Genomic DNA, 16,152 nt, shown 5'->3' on the forward strand with positions numbered 1-16,152 from the left:
CCTCTTTTTTAACAGCCGTTAACTAACGTTTTAACTACCGTTAAATGGTGCTCCGTTTACATGACAAACGACAAAATAAACTCTAACAAAAGTCGGTGGTCCCCGCCGCACGCGAGCCATACCCGTAACGTGTCAGATAAACGGCGGGGATGGGCGCACGTGAGCTGTAGCACATGCGTGGTCCACGTCATCATTGTGGACCCATCTATACCGTCCATTCTATCACATGCATACCTCGCCAGAGCTAATCAAATTATCTAAAGGCTCAAACTGAAACACTACAAAATCAGTATTATACTGAATTAATTAGACCACTTTGTATTAAATTGTGAAAATTCAGGTTTCAACTTAAATGGGGCCAGAAAACACCACTAGTGAGTTGGCCACGTGATTTGGGAGGCAAAGAGAGGCAGGTGAATGCTTTTTAAATCACGTGATCAGCCGCGGTTTCAACGGACTGGTTTACACGTGTCCATGTAATGCTAAAACTTGGAACATAAAAATATTCAAATAATCCAAACTTTTCTAAATATTTTCGCCCTCAGTCCATTTCAATTTTAGTTTCTCTATAAATCCTATGTGAATTTACAATTCATATAATTTTTTTTTCATATGAAAATTAAATTTATATATTTTTTTTGCTGAATAAAGTTAAAAATATATTGAAAAAAGAAATAATATACAATGGTTTTAATGAAAGTTTCGTTACATCCCTCCTCAAAAGTTCATACTGTTACCACAGTTGAAACAATGGAACATCCTACAAACAATTTAAGAAAACCTATAGTAGTATCCAAACGAAGACTCCCACTTGTGTAATTATGTATCTTGACCCTTAGATATTATGTTTTGATTGTCTAAAATACTCACGACATTTTTTATTGCCAAATTTGTAAAAAATTTGCTTCTCTCTAAATTGAGGTAAGCTTGAGTGACTGGAAGTTGTGTTCACAGTTATTCCATTTCCCCTTGAGTTGCCAATAGACATTTACCGTACCAAAAGCACCTACACCTAATGTAGAGTCTGACTCGATCCATATGTGATTCCATCCCATTGTAAGAGCAACTTCCGCATCTAGCTTGAAAGTTTGTGCATATCCTCAAATTGCAAATTTACATATGCAAATTATGCACATATAAATAAATATATATCCTTTAACTGAAATTATTATTGGATTTTGTCATTGGGCCATAATATCTGTAAAAAATAATGACGTTAGCCCAATTTGAAACTTATGTCAAAATGAAAAATCAAAATAGACTTATGGCAAAATTATTATTGGATTTTGTCATTGGGCCGTAATATCTGTAAAAAATTATGAAATATTGGCTCTTGATTAAAGAAAATATTATCCAAGCAATAGCGGCTTAATATATAATTTACTGATCCCTAAGCGGATACTTTTGTCCTCTATATTTAATTAAAGTCTCTTAGTGGGTAACCTGTAAAGGAATGTCCATGATACCTGGACATATAGCAAAATTAATTTAAAACCACATAGAACTTTAAAGTTTTTTTTGTTCTATTGTTTAATCACCTACATTTCGTTTTGTAAGGGTGTCAAATGAGTATTTGTTTAATCAATGTTGAAGGGTGCAAGGGTAAAACCAAATTTTGAGGGCAAACTTCTAAGAAATGGATTTGGAATCGAAGTGCATATCTATATTGATTTCATGCTTAACAATAAAATTATATTCATATCTAGACGGAAGCATCATACAATTATTTGTCATCGGACTTATAATATTTGGAGCATACCTCATCTATAATATACACAAATTGAAAAATATGTTACTTTTTCCATTTTTTAGGAGGCAAAATTATTTACCATGTCTCGAGCTAGATTAAAGCTAGGATTAATTCAATTTCAAATTGCACTGGTACTCAGTATAGTCCAAGCCTGATATGAATACAATCAATTAGGTTGTCAAGAGAGAGGAGAAATATATCGTTGTTTGGTTCGTTACACGTGTACTGAAATTAAAATAAGACGTAGAGACGGAGCAAAAAACAATCCAAGAAACAACTGTTTCACTTTAATTAAACACGGCCATAAGACCGGACTCTTTTCTGAATCTGAGCAGGAAAAGGAAAGCTCTGAGCTATACTTTGGGCACTGAACTCGGATGTACAACATCTACGGATTAAGACCATGTTGAGCTTAATTTTTTTTTCCCTGTACAGTCGTCCTCAAATCAGATTCATCCCCATGCACATATTATTACTATACTCACCAAATTCTAAAGTGGTATTTATGATGTCTTAATTCCTTGTTCATACAGTTGTACTCATATTTTTCGCCAATTTTACACATTTTTCTGTAATAACGTATCCGTAATCAATTGCATTTTACACATGTTTTTGTGTGGAATTTGTCAATTCTTTGAGTTGTGAAACCAGACGTAGCGTAAGGGGGAGTTAGAATCTTCAACACACTCTATTCATAAGGGGGGAGAAATAATGTACAATATGGATGTAAAGCCTATATAAATGTTTTTCCAAACCTATAAAACTTGATGGAACAATCAATATTCAAAACTCTCTCTCCATGGTGCAATAGGGAGAGAGAAAGTGGGCCTATTTCTCTACAGGCTTATGGGCCAACAAAGCAATATTTTCTATGAGGTTGAGAGTGTATTGCTCCACAAGGTACTGGATCTATGCCCTCATATACCTGCGTACCCATACATCCTGCCCTTGGGCCGCATACACCACTAGAATGTACAATATGGATGTAAAGCCTATATAAATGTTTTATAAAAAGCATTGCAAAGTGAGAAAGAATATGGGCACCCAAAACAAAACCATCTAACCATCCCTGCCCTGTGCTCTTATAAAAAGCATTGCAACACCCAAAACAAAACCATCTAACTATCCACTGTGAAGTGGCTTAAGATAGTGAGCCTATAAACATGTTGTCTTGATGCCACTTCTAACCATTGGTGTTAATGGTGTTAATGTGACGTACATCACAAACAAAATTAAGCTCGATCAAGTTCCGTTAATAATTCATAATAGACGCAAGCACTTCCTTACCATTCAATCTCTCAAAGTTTTTTTTTGAAGTATTGCTCAAAAAGTTTTTTTACCATACAAAGTAAATTACATTGCTTTTGATTAAATAGAACAATGAAAGTATAGATTGTTGCGGAAAACCGTCCCAAAATTACCATACAAAGTCGGTTCGGTTAGACATTTTGTAAACCGAAATTTTCATATTAATAATTAATACTATTGAAGTTCGACCGTACTTTTGAAAAGTCCAACCCAACAGTTGAAATGATAACATTTATTAAAAGTTTTGTATATTTCTCTTGCCCATGTGGGACTAAATTAGTCTTAGCAAAAAACCAATAAATAAAAGAACAATGAAGAAGGAATAAAAAGATATTGATTGGAGTTTTAAAAGGCTTTCAGCGTGATTAAATAAAATTTTTGGGTTAAGAGTTTTAATTGAGTTATTTCTACCCGATCCATCGTTACATATTTATACTAACCTAAAACATGATAATAGAAACTACTAGATATGGATGTCCACACTTATAGAAATGTGGGACTTTACATATAGTACATATTCTAATACTGACATATTATAATACTCCCCCTCAAGCTGTAATGCCGCAAACTTGCAAATTACAGCTTGAATAGCAGAAAGAAAAGATAATAATACAGCTCCCCCTTTCGCATAGAACTAACTTTAGTTGAAGAACTCAAACAACTATTGAGACGAGACGTTCTGGAAAGTGAAACTGTCAGTGCGTGTAGACAATGGCCTAACTTGAATAGTGAAGTTGTACCATAAGCACAAACTGAAAACATAACACCTGTGTGATGAATACTGAGAGATAAATACGTATTGCAGTGATGATGTGACTGTAACCTGATAGATTAGTACTGAATAGTGCAGTTATGATGTGACTACAACCTGAGAGATGAATAGAAAGCTCATACTTTTCAGCCAAATAGCTCATCAAGAGATTTAAGAGTCAATGAAACACCTGAGTACCGAGCACCACTGCGGCATAAAAGGAATCAAAACCTGAAAAGTTAGACCATCAACGACATCTTCATATGAGAAGCTCCTCAATAAGAAGGCTAACACAGAAAGCTGGTGAAACACCATAGAACTCAGAACCATGCATGACATGAAAGGGAGTCAAACCCTTATAAAGGAAAGAATGTATCAACCAACCAATAATCAGGAATTCTACCAAATAATATTAGTTGATACGAGAAGAAATTGTTGAAGAATACGGAAAACTAGAATTTTTAGGCACGGGCGCGCCTTGACGAAGGCAATCTTGAGCGCGGGCACGCCTATAGCGAGTGAGTGATCCAAAGAGAAGGACGCAAGTGCACTTTGACGAAGGCAATCTTAGAGGGCGTGCATGCCCTATATATTGATTTCAAAACAGAGAGATTACGGAGATAGAGAGATTGCGAAACTTGAATGCTAACTTCAAACATGGAGAATAATGAGACAGAGATTGCGGAACCTTGAATACTTACTTCGAACCATAGAGAATAATGAGACGAGAGATTGCAGAACTTTGAATACTTGAATATGACGATGAACAGTACTCGTGAATAGTAACGATGAACAGTGTATGTGAATAATAAATCTATCCATAGAAAGATTGAAACTTGAATTGAATTGAATACTGAAAATTGATTTTGATTTTGATTTTTTTTTTTTTTTATATTGATTTTGAGAGATTCCTCTCCTAACATACCACTAAATTTTGATTTAAACCTGACACTCTGATACCATATTAAATTACATGTTAATGGTGATGCTAGGAGAGTTGTGACATTAATATATTTAGAGAAACCAAGAAGTAGAACAATGGAGAAGAATATAGATTGGAGATTGATTAGGGTTAGAGTAATTGAGTTATCTACCCAGAGTTATATATTTATACTAACCTAAAACATGATAATAGAAACTACTAAATATGAATGTCCACACTTTTAAAAATGTGGGACTTTACATATAGGACATATTCTAATACTGACATATTATAATAACATCGCATATGTAATCTAAATTAAGTTGTACTACAAGCAACCTTCTAATTTAGTTTTTACGCCTATCAATTTTTGTTGTAGTAATTAATGTTCTCGAAAAAGACTATGGTGTAGTTATTATCTACCTCGCTCTTTAGTCAGTCTTATTTTCAACTTCATCTCATTCAATAGCTCCCTATGACTAATAATGTATGTTTGGCCTTTGTTGTATATGAAGAATGAATGATTTCATTAACTTGTACAACTATTACAATCCTATTTATATATGATTACACTAACCTATTTATGAGTGACAAGTGTCACTTTGTTACAACAGAACAACAAACTCTAACAAACTCAGAATCGACTATCTTCCGAAGCTTTAGCTTTACATAACTGCTTCTGACCCCCTCAAGCTGAAGTACTCTTTGAGAGTATTGAAAGCTTGGATTACAAGTAAATGTGTCTTTGTCTTGATAATACTTTTAGTGAGTATATCCGGATTGATCTTGACTACAAATAAATTGTATTTTGATTGCGTCACTGAGAACTAACTCTCTGACAAAGTGGTAATCAACTTCTATATGTTTTGTTCTAGTATGAAAAACTGAATTTGAAGCTAAAGATATGGCACTCAAGTTATCACACCACAGTATTGGTAAGTGATACATTGGTAGTTTCAAATCCTTAAATGATTTCTTCACCAAGATAGCTCTGCGCTGTGTGTGCTAAAAGAACGATACTCGATTCTGTCTTTGGACCGAGATATACAGTTTGGCTACTTTTTGGCAGACCAAGAAATAGGGGTTGAACCATAGTAAACAACATATCCACTAGTCGACCTTCTATCGGAAGGAGAGAACCGACCCTCTGCATCTAAATAAGCATTAATCTGAAATTTGAACCTTTTGTAATCGAAGACCATTTGAGATTGTACCTTTCAAATATCTAAGAATCCTTTTGCAGCAACAAAATGTGGTGTTCTTGGACAATGTAAATCTTGACATACTTGATTAACTAAGTATGAAATATCCAAATCGAGTCCATTTGAGATATTGCAAAGCCCCAACCATGGATCGTAGATTAAGCCATCTTGTAGTTCGTCACCGATGTCGTTATCAAGCTTTTCGATAGATGGTCTTTGGTGTTGACATAGGCTTTCCTCCCTCCATATTATATTTCTTCAATAAATCCACTACATACTTTGACTGACAGATAAACATCCTTTCTTGTGATCTAGTTACTTCAAGGCCCAAAAAGTAACTTAACTCACCAAGATCTTTAATGACAAACTTGCTGGCTAGAAACTCAATAACTTGTTGACAATGAGAAGTTGAAGATCATGTAATGAGTATATCATCAACATACACTAATAGATAAGTGAGATTACCTTTTTGATCTTGAACAAACAAAGAGTTATCTACACTTGCTGCATAAAAGCCCCTTGATAACAACACAGCCATGAGAGAAGAGTACCAAGCTCGAGGTGCATGTTTCAGGCCATAAAGTGACTTCAGAAGCTTACACACATGAGTAGGCTTCTCTTTGTTTTCAAATCCTTGTGGCTGAGTCATGTACACCTCTTCTCTTAAGATTCCATGTAGAAACGCATTAGAAACATCCAATTGTTTTACCTTCCAATTCTTTTGAACAACAAGAGTTAGAACAAGTCTAATTGTAACAGCTTTGGCTACAAGACTAAATGTTTCAAAGTAGTCCACTCCCTCTTGTTGACTGGAGCCTTTTGCAACTAATCTAGCTTTTAGTTTGTCAAGTGCACCAGTAGGTTTATGCTTAACTCAAAAAGCCCATTTATTCTTAACCACATGCTGATTTTTGTAAGGAACTAGAACCCAAGTATTGTTCCTATGTAATGCATTAAACTCTTCTGTCATGGCTTGTCTCCAACCTGAGTCATTAATGGCCTGACTAAAACATGTTGGTGCAGATGGTAAGTTATGAACATTAGCTGAATAACATTGAGGAAGAGGGTGTTTAGTGCTATTGAGGGTATCCAATACTGAAACAATTTTCTTTTTCTTAATAATACCATCCTGCCCTCTTGTTTGCATTGAGTGTTCTGTAACATTTGTAGTAAATGGTTGCATTGGTATATCATGTAATGAAGGATTTGATTATGAGGTTGATAAATGTTCAGAAGAAGTTGATTATGTTATTGGTGAATTAGGAAGAGATGCAAAATTGTTGTTTATTGGTAATACGGAAGAATGACTCGAGTATGATGTTTGGACAAATGAAGAATTGGATGAATTTTCAGAAGGTATGAAGGGTTGAACATTGATGTCGAAAAATTTGAAGAAGATTGAATTGAAGGAGAGAAGAAAACATGATTTTTGAAAGGAAAATGTTTTTCATTAAAAACAACATGCCGTAAGACATGCATATATTCTTCTTGTAAGACTGTGTAGACATCGATAGCCTTTGTGATTAAGACTATATCATATGAAAATACATTTTTTGCTTCTAGCTTGAAACTTGTTTCTTGTGTAGGGTTTTAACCAAGGGTAGCATGCACAACCATAACTTTTAAAGAAAGTATAATTTGGACTTGTGTTGAATAGTTTTTCATAGGGAGAAATGTAGTCAAAATGTTTGATGGGTAACCTATTGATCAGGAAAACTGATGTTTGGAAGACTTCAGTCCAATATGAGTAAGGCATATTAATGTTTAATACCACTAGTGATAAGAAAGTCTTCAAAGGCAATGCTAGTAAACTCACCTCCTGAATCTGATCTAAAAATCTTTATTTTCTTATCAAGCAAATTTTCTATTTGAGTTTTGAAGTGTTGAAAAATAACATGAAAATCAGACTTCACAAACAAAGGATAGATCCAACAGTAATTTGAAAAATCATCCATAAAACTAACATAATATTTGAATCTAGAAATAGATATAAATGGTGATGGACCCCATATATCAACATGTACAAGTTCTAGAGGACAAGTAACTCTAGTTTTGGACCTTTCAAAAGCGAGTTTACAACTTTTGCCAAACTGGCAATTGCTACAAAAACTTGACTCCGAGTCTTTATTTAAAGGAAGCTGAAACTTGTGAATAATTTTGTTGAAGACAGAAGATGCAGGATGACCAAGTCGTTGATGCCAAAGGATAGGAACAACTCTTTCACCAATAAATGCTTGTGTCTTGTTACCAATGAAAGCAGAGGAAGGAAATGTGCTTGATGCAGAAGTTGGTAGAGAAATTGGATATAGGCCATGCCTATGTGGTCCTTGAAAAAGGATCCTCTGTGACTTGTTGTCCTTCACAAAGAAATGGGATGATGTGAAAGTCAAAGAGCAGTTATTATCAGAGGTAAACTTATGCACAAATAAAAGGTTTTGGGAAATTTTTGGCACATGCAACACGTCTTTAAGTAGAAACTTTGAAGAAGGTGTAGATAAAGTAATGTTACCAATATTAGCTATGTTTATAGCTTGTCCATCCCCAACAGTGACTTGATCAGATCCATTATATGCATGAGGAAATTCCAGATTGGTGTAATCAACAGTCATGAGATTACTCACGCCACTGTCTGCATACCAGCTTGTATTATGTGAACTTGATGCTTCATTTCTGTGAGCAACCATTGCTTTCAGTTGCTTTGGTGGAATTTTACCTTGAAATGCATAATTCATCCTATCAAAGCAGACTATGACATAATGACCCCACTTTGCCACATATTTGACAAACAGGTCTGTTTCCTGGATTGAAACCTTGGCCTACTTGACTGCCATTGTAACCGCCACTTGCTGGTCCAGATTGAAAACATTTATTTTCACCATTATAACCACCATCTCTTCCGGCAATGTTTCCAAAATTATTACTTCCACGTCCATTGTTATTGTTATAGTTCTCATAACCCTCTTCCATTACTTCTTCCTCTGCCAAATCTTCTTCTTCTGTTGTTATAACTTCCTCTATTATTTCCGATATTGTTATTATATTGATTATAACTTCCTCTGCCACCTGTATAAGCTTGAACATTCTCAGATTGAACAAGTGTTCTATGATATTTTTCCACACTCAATTCCTCACTTAACAAAAGACCATGTAATTCATCCAAAGGCACATCCTCTTTTCTTGTTCTTATCGAGGTACAAAATGGTTTATACTCAGCAGGTAATCCAGCCAAGATTTGAATCAAAATATCGGCATTATCAATATAGCAACCTGCTTGAACTAGATTATCATACACTTATTTGATTTTCTACAAGTATTCAGTCATGCTTGAGGTTCCTTTCTTAATGGACTGAAGCTTTAATTTCAACTGATGGATATGTGATCTTGATAGAAGGAGAATCGCTTTTCTAATGTTAACCATAGTTCTCTTGTTGTGGAAGCACCAACCACATATGACAACAAACTTTCTGAGATCGTAGCATTCAACCATATCAGCACACATTGATCTTTTTCCATCCATTCACTATACGCAGGATTCTCAATCACTGTAGTAACACCATTTTCGATACTATAAACATACTCATTTGAATTTTGATCCATCAATATATCCAATGAGTTTACATGTTTTAAGAATGGGTAAGAACATCGATTTCCAAATAACATAATTGTCTTTGTTTAGTTTGATGGTAACTAGATTTGAGTTATTAGAAAAAGACTGATTAAACATCTTTACTTTCAATTGAAATCACAATCGAGTATCAAGAATCAGAATAGTATATCAACCAAAACAAAAAGATCAATATTGAATTGAAATCAAAAGCTTGATTTCAATCAAATTCAAGATATGAAACACAGACTATAATGAGTTTGATCAAGAACTTAACTTTCACTTGACGATTGAATTAGAAGAATCACTAAAGAACTTAGCTTTCACTTGACAATTGAATCAGAAGAATCACTGAAGAAGATGGACTATTACTTGAAGATCATTGAAGATTTTGATTTTGATTTTGATTTTTTTTTTTTAAGGATTAGGATCAATTGTTGCGAGACAGATTTGCTCTGATACCATGAAGAATGAATGATTTCATTAACTTGTAAAACTATTACAATCCTATTTATATATGATTGCACTAACTTATCTATGAGTGACAAGTGTCACTTTGTTACAACATAACAACAAACTCTAACAAACTCTGTAACTGACTATCTTCCAGAAGCTTTAGCTTTACATAACTGTCTACAACATATACTCTTCACCCTAAATAGATTAATTATGCGGTAGCAAGACAAATGTTTTAAACACTTCAGCTTCAGTATAAATGTATAATGTTCTTATTCTTACTGTTGTAAACTGTCATTCCTCTCAAAAACAATAGAAGCCATTGAAGATCTCCTAAATTTTGTTTGGGTGGACATGCTAGTGGGGTTATATATGTTAATGAAAGCTCGATTGATAAACAATGTTTAATAAAAATGTTAATGAGGAAACTATACATCTCCAAACCAAGTTTCCTTGTACGGAAGGACTTTTCATGTAGGAAGGACCAGTGTAGTCAAGGCGCAAAGAGGCACGCACACTTTAGTGCCTCGCCTTGACCAAGGCGCAAGAGCTAATATAAGTCGTGTGCCCTTTGTGCTTTTCTGTGAGGCGCGAGGCGCCTTGTCAACATTTACAATTTTTTCATTTTTTTGTACAATTTTTGTTATATATGACATATTTACACTCGATCTAATTAATGTATAGTACAAAAAATTATACAAATTTAATAAGTTTCATCTTGGAATACACTTTAAGTTAAATTGTATGGATTTAGAGAAGACACAAAGATCGATTAAATGAAGTTTTACAATATTCTAAAATTTGAATCACATGTTCTATTTCGTGAATAACTCATTTGGCTCAATTCAATTGGTTCACTATTTTAATTTTTTTTTTTTTTGAACGGTAAGCAGGGTTTTTGAGAGGTCCCTTACCCCTTTTTTTATTCATAATAAAATCATAGCTCGGTTACATTCTTACATATTCTTTGCCCATGACATCATCATATATAATCTTTTTTACATCCTCTGAAAAAAGAACTAAGATTAAATTTTATATAACTAACAGTAGGTATGGTAGATGCTAGTATATCTTCTAGTTTATTTGTTTATCTAAATACATGCATAATGGAAAAATCTTCTAGCTGTTCTATCATGTCATGTATCTCTTTCATCATGTGATGTGCCCGCCAAGGGTGCTGCCCTTCATTCTTCATGTAAGCTGTTACACAAGTCGAGTCTGTTTGCGCCCTCATTCTTTGATAACCTTTTCTCAATCCAAGTCGCAGCCCTTTGTTCAATCCCTTGCAATTCAATCAAGTCTATTGAATCATAGTCTGCTTTTACCATGTCTTCTTTGCAACCATAGCCCCATTCACATCTCAAACACTGGCCCCATCCTCCTTGACTTTCTTTGAGTGTGTCATCCGTATTCAAGTTGTATATGCTTGCTCCAATTCTCTCCCAACAGCGTTGCTTTTACCTTTTTTTTTTTCTCGTTCCCACTTGAATGTTCCATCTCTCCATGAAGCATTCCGCTCGGGGCCCTCCTCCATTTCAGTTTTGAGTGATTGTAGCTTGGTCCCTACATCCCTTATGATCTCATTCCCCACATGCTCGCCACTTTTTCTTTTTGCTGAAAAATTCTCCGATTTCGCTCTTGCCACACTTTTTGTATATGAAGCCAAGAACAATAACCGAATCAAGCGTCTTTGCTTATAGCCTTTTCCCTTTGCCACCTGTTGTACCCATGCGATTTCCGGTTGCCATGAAGCGGCTCTCGCCCTTTGATAACCTGCAAAACTTGAGTACATATTGCCATATAAACTTTGAATAGTTACAATCAAAGAATAAGTGTCTTCTTGTCTCTATTTCTCTCCCACGATAACACAATTATCATCTTGTACTATATTCCACTCCTTCATCTTTTCTAGAGTCTTTAATCCTTCACTTTCGAGTTAGCTAAGTCAGAAACGAGTGCCTCGAAATTCTGTTGGGAAACCAGATGATGCTATGCCATGTATTCGGTCTCTTTGTCTCTCTTACACTCTCATATGTGTCTCTGAGTGTGTACTCCCCCTTATCTGATGCATTCCAGATGATTATGTCCTCATCTCTGCCCACCTTAACCCCTTCTTCCATTTCATTAATAATGTCTGGCATGTGGACTCGAATATGCCATGGTGTATTCTAGCGCCCATTTTCAATCAAGTTTGCGACTGGTGCGTTTAGATTACAGGTTGAATCATAAAGAAGAGATAATGGAAAAAAACTCTTTCAATATACCCATTGGGATGCCATGGATCCAACCAAAACTTGGTATCCCTTCCATCTCCGATCTGGTGTTGAGCAATGTGTTTCGCATCCTTCCTGTTTTTCAAAATATGGCGCCAAACCCATGAACAATCATTTGGTGTCTGTAACTGCCAAAAGTTTATGCCCTTGATCAGGTTCAGCTTAACCCATTTTACCCATAGCGTCTCCTTCCCAATCACTAGGTTCCAAATGTGTTTTAGGTTCGCTGCCATATTGGATGTGCTGAGGTTCCGAATCCCAAGACCCCCTTCTTCATACGGGAAACACAAACTATCCCAACTAATAAGTGCGTGAGATGTAGCGCATTCAGGCCCCGACCACAAGAAGTTTATGCACATTTGATTTATGGTGTCAATTGTTTGCTGTGGCAACACAAAAGAGGACGTCCAGTATATACTCATGTTGTTCAGTACTGCCTTTAACAACTGAAGTCTCCCTGTATACGACAGTGCGCATCCTTTCCATGCTTGTATTTTGGTCCTTACCTTTTCTATCAAGGCCACACAATTAGTATTCTTTAATCTTGTTGTTATTAAAGGTAGTCCCATATATTCTATTTTAATTTATTGAAATTGAGCTAGATTATATTGAGAGGTACAAGTTTATTGAAGTTGAGTTAGATTATATTAAGAGATACGAGTTTTATTTTGCTATTTATTTATTATGTAAGAATTTTCTTTTAAATAACTACAATGGTATATATGAAAATGACTCGTGGATTTTATGGATATTGCTTAATGGTTTTATGTAAAATTATATAGAACTAATTTTAATGTTTGGCTAAACAAATAAGTGATAATTTACATCATATTTAATATAATATAATATTTATTTTATTTTTTATTTGTTATATATATTTTTTTATTACTACGCGACCTCACTTTAATAAAATGCATGCCAGGCCTTGCGTTTTGCGTCTAAAGCACAGATAGTGTGTGCGCCTTACTGTCTTAATTACACTGGGAAGGACAAAGGACTTATTTCGGAAGGACTTCTCATGTTGGAAGGATTACTTATTTTTGAAAGGACTGATAGAGAGCCACTTAGGATCCAAGTGGGAGAACTCTCTCCAGGGAAAGTGCCACCTAGGAAAGAGAATTTCCACGTAGTTACTATGTTTTAATATAAAGAGAGATGAAGGTGACAAACAAGTGCTATCTTCATATTAATTTACAGTTCGAAAGGTAAAATGACCAAAAAGATTTATTTGAAACCTAAATATTTCAACTAGCTTGCGTGAACTAAAATTATAGATATATTATTTTAACACCTCACACAGCTTAGCTCCCTTGTTTCTTAAACATAAAAAGTGTTTAATCAATGTTTGATTTCTTAGACATTAAAGTTGCACATTGTGATAATTTATCATAAAACACTCAATCCCAAAGCAGCCAAAGTGAAGTTCAAGAGAAGAGCCAGAGAGAGTCCACCAATTTGCATGATTTGATCGGAATTTCCGATAGCTCTCAAAATTGGAATTCTAAAATATTATGAGTAAAATTCAGAATTTGTATTTTTCAACCTTTGCATTGTTATTGCAATCTATTCTTAAACCAAAATTTTTAAAATTTTGAAATCCCAAACTATGGCTATATAGCGATAATAGCATACTTGTTGTTTATATTTTTGAAAATAATAAAAAAAACCATACTCCCACATGGCCTCAATAGAGGCTCACAACCATATATCTTCATTCGCGATGCATGATTCTTTCCTTTTTCTTTTTCCCGTTGACACATATTCACATGATAGTGCGAGAAAATAAGTACAATGTGAGTGGGACCGTTGCAGCTTAAAAAGAAAAGGTGCACTTTGTAAATGAATCCTGTTGGTAGGCTCATACAAGAAGATAGGATGGCGTGTAGTTGATTTGATGTGTAATTTATATTTATTTATTTTTATCGATTTTTCATTTTGGTTGGTTTACGTGGACCTACAGTTACCTTGAATGACTAGGCTTGAGTATATTGGCTCATTCTTTTTTTTTTTGTAATTATATTGGCTCATTCATTTCTGTTGAAGATATGAGTTTTTGGTTTCTTTTGTGGGCACGTGAGTTATAGGATAAGAACACATGGTGGTGATGGTTCGGTTCTCGGTTTTTGTGGGCTAGAATTGAATGTAGCTTTCAAGATGGTGGTTGCTATTGGAAATTGGCAGGCACGTCTACTTTACCCTAACAGTGTAGGTTTTGCTGTCCTTAAGTAGCGGGGGGTGGGGGTCCGTCTCCGTTCAGTTTCAATTCAAAGGTACCCAGAATTTCAAAGTAGATGATCTGTTCCCTAAGTGACAATTAATTTCCTGAATGCATTTAATCATTCCATCACAATTCATAACACTTTAATGATCATTATCATTAGAATCATCACGGATATCACTTTAAATTATTGAAGATCTATCTTTCTTTAGTAGTTTAGTTAGATAAACTAAAATTATAAGAATAGTTTATCTACCTTTTGATCGAGTGTGCTACCTGTGTAGGTGAAGCCAAGTTGCTGAAAGTGACACAGAGCCACAAGAACACCGCCCCCCTACATATCTAGCCATGTTCTCGTGTCTTTTGGAAATCCTAATTTGAAAAGATAAAAAGAAAAAATTACTGCAACCAATTTTGTCACGGCCATGAACTTGAATTTGTATAGTTTCTATTACTTAACTAAATATCAATTGAATTTCGGGTGTTTAAAAAGGAAAAAAAGTAGAGGAAAATAAAATTGGGGAATCTGAGCACATGAGAGGGAGCTTAAGAGTTGAGAGATTACCCGAGTTTCCCGCAAATTTGTTGGCTAAGGGGGACCCGCAAATTTTGGTGGCAAGCAGCACGTGACTTAACTTCCTTTACCACCAACATACTCTGAACAAACTGATCTTTATCAAGCAGTTAATAAGTTAAAAAATCGGGATCTACGCCCTAATCATCAGTTTTATTATATTTCTCTTGTTTAACTTCCCTTGTCTACGATTGCAACCATAGTCAACTGTTTAATCCTTGGTTATTACAACTCACGTGACCAATAACAATAGCTATGTTGACTTATTCACTTGTACTATTGAGAGAGAGAGAGAGAGACGCCAGTAAAGGGTGCACGCATGGACTCATGGAGTGCTGGCTTTTAACGTATACTTACACGCTCCCCAACCTCACATCTCTATCGTACATCAAACTATCAAAGTTATGAAACTTATTAGATCACGTGTAGTACTTTCACAGTGCACCATCACTTATCCTCGTGCAATTTTTTCTTTTTCTTCTAACTGTAGATCGTCGAAGTTAGAGAGTTTAACAGAACAAGAAATTTTTTGAACCAAAATGTTTTCTTCTGACTGTAGATCGTCGAAGTTAGAGAGTTTAACAGAACAAGAAATTAGATTGATTGAACCAAAATGTATGTCTACTAAGTATTTTTTTACTTTTTTGAACTTGGGGCTTACAAATTGAATGTCGTCGCGACTAAGAGAATATATAAGAGATGGTAGATGGGTATTTCTTTATCATTTTTGTGGTAGCATTAATTCACATATATAAAGAATATATAAGAGATGGTAGATGGGTATATTTCCTTAATTCACATATATAAATCGTAGAATTCCACTATCAATATTAATGTAAATTATTTTGCACAAATTTAAAGGGCGAGCTTTTTTTTCCTTCTAGTTGGGTGTTTGGAGCTAGTTGCATTGCATATTGTCTAAAATACTTCATCGAATTGGATACAAGTGATTATGAAGGCGACTAAGTAGGAACACAATTGGTACAAAATTAGCCAATCGAGTTGGTTGTGCGTTATTTACACATTGCTCTCTTGTTAGACATGCCCTAAAATTTGTTCAAAGCTGACTTATACACTCACACAAACGATCTATA

This window comes from Coptis chinensis, chromosome 1, assembly GCF_015680905.1.
Source record: "Coptis chinensis isolate HL-2020 chromosome 1, ASM1568090v1, whole genome shotgun sequence".
Taxonomy (NCBI): domain Eukaryota; kingdom Viridiplantae; phylum Streptophyta; class Magnoliopsida; order Ranunculales; family Ranunculaceae; genus Coptis; species Coptis chinensis.